Source organism: Orycteropus afer, unplaced genomic scaffold (genome assembly GCF_000298275.1).
Source record: "Orycteropus afer afer isolate SDZICR_OR568_19922 unplaced genomic scaffold, OryAfe1.0 scaffold00147, whole genome shotgun sequence".
NCBI classification, from domain to species: domain Eukaryota; kingdom Metazoa; phylum Chordata; class Mammalia; order Tubulidentata; family Orycteropodidae; genus Orycteropus; species Orycteropus afer.
Window position 1 is genome coordinate 5,510,692 of NW_006921734.1, and position 7,818 is coordinate 5,518,509.

Below are 7,818 nucleotides of genomic sequence, written 5' to 3' on the forward strand. Positions count from 1 at the left end.
AGGTTTTCTGTTTTGTTCCACTGATCTACATGCCTATCCTTCTGCCATTATCATGCTGTTTTAATTACTGTTGCTAATAAGCCTTAAAATTGGATTGATTAATTTGACTCACATTTCTAATGATCAAAATAGTTTAAAGGGAAGGGGTCTGGTGGCATAGTGCCTAAGACATTTGACTGCTAACTAGAAGGCTAGCGGTTCAAACCCACCAGCCACTCCTCAGAAGGAAGATTGAGCAATCTACTTCCCTAGAGATAATGCCTCAGAAACCCAGGGAGGGGTCACTATGAGTTGGATCTGACTCGATGGCAGTGAGTTTTTTTTTGTGTGTGTGTGATTCCGTTGTCTTTCCATATAAATGTTAAAATAATCTTGTCTATGTAAAAAAAAATCTTGCTAGGATTTTGATAACAATTGTGTTAAATCTCTATATAAATTTGAGGAGAATCAACATCTCTACTGCGTTTAATCTTCTAACCTATGGGCACTATCTACTTCCATTTATTAAGACATTTAATTTCTTATATCAGCATTTTATAGTTTTCAGTATAATAGTCTTATTTTGATAGATTATACCAAAGTATTTCAATTTTTTCTAGCAATTGTAAATAGTATTTTATTTCTGTTTTGATATCTACATGTTTACTGTAGGTATATGGAAATATTATTAATTTTTCTACTCTGATCTTCTTTTCTGTGATCTTGTTTAACTTATTAGTTTTTAAGAGGTTATTGGTAGATTACACTTTGACAGTTATGTCATCTGAAAATAGGGGCAGTTTTATTTCTTCCTTTCTGGTTTGTTTGCTTGTTATTTTATTGCATTTGGCTGGAACTTCCAGCACTAAGTTGAATAAGAGTGATCAAGTGATATACTTGTTTTGTTCCCAGTCTTAGAAGGAAAGCATTCAGTCTTACACCACTAAGCCTAATGTCAGCTACAGGTTTGTTTGGGTGTTTGTTTTAATTTCCTCTTTATCAAGTTGAGGAACTTTTCCTCTATTTCTAGTTTTCTGAGAGTTTTTATCATGAATGGGTGCTGAATTTTGACAAATGTGTTTTCATTGATTGATATGATGCTATGATTTTCTTCTTTAGCCTGTTAAGATAGTAGATTACAGTGATTGATTTTCAAATATGTAACCAGCTTTGCATCTTAAATATAAATCCCACATGGTCATTGTGTATAACTTTTTAATATATTGCTGAATTTTGTTTGCTAATATTTTTAAAAGAATTTTAACATCTGTATTTATGGAGGAAATTGATAAGTAGACTTTTTCTCATTCCATTTTTTCTTTTTTCACTATCTTTGGTTTTGGTATTGGGATAATGCTAGCTTCATAAAATAAATGAGAAAGTACTCCTCCCTCTTCCCTTTTCTGGAAAAGATTGAATAGAATTGGTGTGAATTCTTTGTCTAAAAAAAAATTGGTAAATTTCTCCAGTGAAGTGATCTGTGCTCAGAAATTTCTTTTATGAGAGATTTTTAATTAGAAAATCAACACCTTAATACTTATAGGGCTAATCAAATTATCTATTCCCTGTTGGGTGAGTTATATTAGTTTGGTGTTTTATAAGAAATTAGTCCATTGTGAGGTTCTGGTAAGATGGCGGAATAGACAGAAAGATTGCACTGATACTCCTCAACAAAGAAAAGGGAAACCAATTAACACAGATACAGAAGATAATCCTGGATCCCTGAGCCTTGAAGCAAAGGATATAGAAGTGGACTAAACTCCAACTACTAGAAGAATTTGTATGCAAACACCAAAAAAGGAGACATACAGAACTGCAGACTGGCATTGATCCTAATGGCACAGATAGCTTGGATATTGCCGAGTGGTTTTAGGGCCTAAGAATTAACCTGAAAATCAGGCCTGCTAGCCAGGGACTGCATGGACAACTGCTCTGGTGGCTGGTGAATAAAAGGGAAAGCAGCAAAGAGGAAGGTGGGCTGAGCTGTGCATTTTTACCTGTCCGGAGGGTGCAGCCATTTTGAATGTTTACAAGCAATTTGACCATTTTGGATATTTAAAGTGACAGTGTTCTTCCAGATTCCAGGGACTTAAGAACAGGCTCCACTTACCGGGAACTGCGAGGACATTCCTGAGGTGGGCGACTGGAAAGGTGCGACATTCCCCTTGTTACTCTTATATCGCATACCCTCTTGGTGAATGGAGATGCGGCCATCCCTCACTCCCACCCATCTTCTAGGCTGGCAGGAATTCCATCCCACTCTGTGTGCTCAGAGGGAGCTTGGGTGCCCAGCCACGCCCTACCCTGTATTATTTTTTTCTGTTTTCTTAGTCTGTTTCTTTTTGTCTGTTTTAAAACTACTGCTATTATTATTACTTTTGTCCTTTTTATTATTATTCTTCACTCTTCTCCTCCCAGGTTCTACTTTTCAGCTTTTTTTCTTTTTCCTGTTACTGGTTGCAATTTTTTTTTCTTTTCTTTCTTGTGGTTAACCCGGTTCTTTATTTTTCCTTTTAGCATTTTTCTTTTTGCATTTTTCCCTTTTTTTCCCTTCATTATTCTCCTTCCCTACCTATTTTCTCTTCCTGCACTCTCCCCACATCCCCAGATATTGTGTTTTTTTTTTTTTTCTTTTTCCCTTTTTGGTTACTGTTCCTGTGTGATTACACAGTGAGTTATGTCCATTTGGTTTTACTTTATTGATGGTTATTCTATTGTTATTTTTGTCTAACCGAGTGGAAGACAGCAACAGTCCCCATATGACACAACTACACCCACACCTCCTGAAGCTTCACTTACTGAGTAAGAGCCACCATTTCCTTCGCCACCAAAGGCCAACAATAAACAACCACCAAGAAGAGCCTGACTCACCCTTAGCTGCTCTTCACAAACAGTTAACAGAGACTTAACTACAAGAACACTATGATGTATTGGAGAAAATAGATCATCACAGTCCACACAAAGAAGCAAGATAAAGTGGTAGAAACAAGGGAGCAGGATACAGACACAGAACACATCCCTGAGGAAGAAGAAGAATTCTGATAAGGAATTCAAAAGAATTATAGTTAGGTATCTTCAAAGTATTAAGAGACAGACCAAGGAAAACACAGACAAAACCCAAGAAGAATTTTGGAAGAAAATACAAAAAAAAAATGACAAAATAAATGAAAAATAAGAAATGATTCTAAATCTACTGACAGAAATCCAGAAGATTAAAACTAAATTGTCAGAAATAGATAACACATTGAAAGGACAAAGGAGTAGAATCAATGGAAGACAGAATTAATGAGATTGAAAACAAATACTTAAATATTTCTTTGAAAAGAGATCAATCAGAAAAAAGATCAAAACAAAATGAAGAAAGCCTAAGGTTCGTGTGGGATACCATCAAAAGGAATAACCTATGTGTTATTGGAATTCCAGAATAGGAAGAGAAAAATAAAAATCACTGAGAAAATTGTCCAAGATTTGTTGGAAGAGAACTTCCCTGATATGATGAAAGATGAGACTATATCCATTCAGGAAGTCCAATGAAACCCAAACAGGATAGACCCCAAAAGAAAAGCATCAAGACATATCATCATCAAACTCATCAAAACCAAAGACAAAGACAGAATCCTGAAAGCAGCACAGGAAAAAGAAAAAGTTACTTACAAAGACAGCCAGTAAGAATAAGCGCTCATTTCTCAGCAGAAACCATGCAAGCAAGAAGGCAGTGGGATAGTATATATAACATCCTGAAAAAGAAAAATTTTCAACCACGAATTATATACCTGGCAAAATTGTCACTCAAATATAATGATGAAATTACAAGATTTCCAGATAAGCAAAAACTAAGGGAATTTGTTAAAACCAGACCAACCCTACAAGAGATACTAAAGGGAGTCCTTTGAACAACAACTGACCAATGATACACAAGATGACATAACCCAGAACCCACAGTTATGGACATATACAAAATAAAATAAGCTTTACAAGATTCTAAACAGGGAACTAGAGACATCAATTGGCAAGTGAGGACAACTATACACCAAAAAGAGGGAAAATACTGTGTAGTTACAGAACTTCTAAATGGTGAGGAAGTCAAGAGAGTTGCAAGATAGAATAGATGGTTCCAAACTCAGGGAGAAAATTATAAATGACAGGATCACCTCAAAGAAAAATGAAAAACCTTCACATCACACTAAAAAAGAGGACAAGCACAAATATTCAGAAAATACTAAAACAACAGCAACAAAGGAAATGATAATACAATTCATTAACATAAGAGCTCAGCACAGGAAATAATTAGGAACAATGAAACCAGGAACATCATGAAAAAACACATAACAAAATGAGAGCAACAAATTCATACTTGTCAATAATTACAGATTGTTAATGGATTAAATGCACCACTCAAGAGACAGAGAGTTGCAGATTGGATAAGAAAACAAAACACATCAATATGATGTCTATAAGAGACACACCTTAGAGACAAAGACAAAAATAGACTAAAAATCAAAGGTTGGAAAAAGATATACCAAGCAAATGGCAACCGTAAAAGAGCAGGAGTTCCAATATTAATTTCTGATCAAATTGACTTTAACACAAAAACCACTATATGAGACAAAGAAGCACTTTATATAATGATTAAAGGTTCAATTGATCATGAAGATATAACCATAGTAAATATCTATGGACCCAATGGAAGAGCCCCAAAATATATAAATCAGACTTTAAAAGAGTTGAAAAGCCAAATGGATGACTCCACAGTCATAGTGGGAGACTTTAATACACCACTTTCAATGAAAGATAGAACACCTGGAAAAAAATTCAACAAAGATGCAGAAGAGCTAAACAATACAGTCCACCAACTTGACCTTATAGACATCAACAGAGCACTTCACCCAACAATGGCACAATATACATTCTTTGCCCATCCACATGGAACATTTTCCATGAGAGACCGTATGTTAGGCCATAAAGCCATAAAGCAAGCCTTAATAAATTTAAAAACATTGAAATACTGCAAAGCATATTCTTAGATCACAATGCTATCAAATTAGAAATCAACAATAGAAAGATCAGTGGAAAGAGAATAAACACATGGAAACTGAACAACACAGCCTTGAGAAAGACTGGGTAAGAGAAGAAATAAATATTGAAATTCAAAAAATGTTTGAATCAAATGAGAATGAAAACACAACATACCAAAATCTTTGGGACATAGCAAAAGCAGTGATCAAAGACCAATTCATAGCAATAATTGCACACATCAAAAAGGAAGAAAGAGCCAAAATCAACACCTTAAACCAATATCTCCAACAATTAGAAAAATAACAGCAAAAAAAAGTCTACAATCACCAGAAGAAAGTAAATAATACAGATATGAGCAGAACTCAATGAAACAGAAAATGCACAGGCAATAGAAAAAATCAACAAAGCTAGAAGTTGGTTTTTTGAAAAGATTAATAAAATTGACAAACCACTGGAAAATTTAACAAAGAAAAAGAGGGAGAAAATACAAATAACATGAAGAAGAAACAAAATGAGTGACATCACAATAGGACCAACTGAAATAAAAAGGATACTATGAAGAATTGTACTCCAATAAATTTGAAAATCTGGAAGAAATGAACAGATTTCTAGAAGCACACCACTTACCTAACCAACATAGACTGATGTGGAAAAGTTGAACAGATCCATAACAAAAGAAGAAATTGAACAGGTCATGAAAATGTTACCAACTAAAAAAAGTCCTGGCCCAGATGGTTTCACTGGAGAATTCTACCAAACATTTAGAGAAAAATTGACACCAATCCTACTCAAACTATTCCAAAATATAGAAAAGGATGGAATCCTCCCTAATTCATTTTATGATGCCAAAACCAAGCAAAGACATCATTCAAAATGAAAACTACAGACCAATATCCCTCATGAATATAGATGCAAAAATCTTCAAAAAAATCCTAGGCAATAGATTCCAACAACATATCAAATAATCATTCATTATTACCAAATGGGGTTCATATCAGGTATGCAAGGATGGTTCAACATTAGAAAAACAATGAACGTCATCCACCACATAATAAAACCAAGAAAAAGAACCACATGATCATATCAATCAATGCAGAAAAGCCATTTGATAAAATCCAATACCCATCCCTGATCAAAACTCGCAGCAAAACAGGAATAGAAAGGACATTCCTCAATATAATAAAGGGCATTTATCCAAAACAAACAGGATATGGGAAACCAATCACTAACGTTATATTGAAAGGAAAGAGAGCTCAGATAAGCAAAGCACCATTGAAGAAGAAGAACAAAGTAGGAGGTCTCACACTGCCAGATCTCAAAACCTACTATTCAGCCACAGTAGTCAAAACTGTCTGGTATTGGTACAATGACAGACACATAGACCAATGAAATAGAATTGTGAACCCAGAAATATATGCATCGACCTATGGTCAGCTGATCTTTGACAAAAGGCCGAAATCCATTAAATGGGGAAGAGAATGTTTGTTTAATAAATGGTGCTGGCAAAACAGGATATCCATTTGCATAAAAATGAAGCAATATTTGTACTTCACACCATACACAACAACTAACTCCAGATGGATCAAAGACTTAAATGTGAAACCTAAAATTATAAATTTCCTCAAGGAAAAACTAGGGACAAATTTAGGGGCCTTAATATGTGGCATAAATTGGCTATCAAGCATAACCCAAAATGCACAAACATCAGAAGATCAACTAGATTAATGGTACCTTTTAAAAATTAAATTTTTATGTGCTTCCAAAGACTTTTGCAAAGAGTCAAAAGAGAACCTACAGAGTGGGAAAAATATGGCAATGATGTACCTGACAAGGGACTTATCTCTAGAATTTATAGAAAACTCCAACACCAATAAAAAAAAAAGACAAATAATCCAATTAAAAAATGGGCAGAAGACATGAATATCCTCCTTTACCAAGGAGGATATTCAGGTGGCCAACAAACATATGAAGAAATGTTCCCTATCCTTAGCCATTAGAGAGATGCAAATCAAAACAACAATGAGTACCATCTTGCCCCAGCACTAGTAGAAAGTTCAACAAGACAGAAAATAACAAATGTTGGCGAGGATGTGGAGAGATTAAGACTGTCATACACTATTGGTGGGACTGTAAAATGGTACAATGGTACTGTGGAAAACAGTATGGTGATTCAATAAAAAGTTGGAATTAGACATACCATTTGACCCAGTGATTCCATTACTAGGTATATATCCTATAGAAGTGAGAGCCATGACAAGAACAGACATAGGCACATCCATGTTCATCGCAGCACTATTTACAATAGCCAAAAGATGGAAACAACCTAGGTGTCCATCACCTGAAGAATGGATAACCAAAGTATGGTACATACACACAATGAAATACTATGGAACCCAAAGAATAACCTGGAATCTGCAAAACACTGCATAATGTGGATGAAATGGATGACATTATGCTGAGTGAAATAAGTCAATAACAGAAGGACAAATATTGTATTAGTCCATTATTATAAAAGTCAAGGAAAGTTTATCTATTCAAGGAAATTTTCTTTATTGGTTACCAAGGGTGGGAGGGTAGGGGAGGGAACACTGGATAGGTAGAGATAGCATTGATTTGGGTGAAGAGAAGGGCAATGTACCAAATGTGGGGGATCAACATGGTGGCACTGAGGAAGAGGAAGACATGGAGAGGTACATGGGAGGTACAGACAACAAAGATGAACCCTTTTGCACATACAGTAATACGTTGTCAGTGAACGCAAACATGGGTATATGGGTGGATAGATGGGATAGATGGGTGGACAGGCTGAATTATTAGATATGT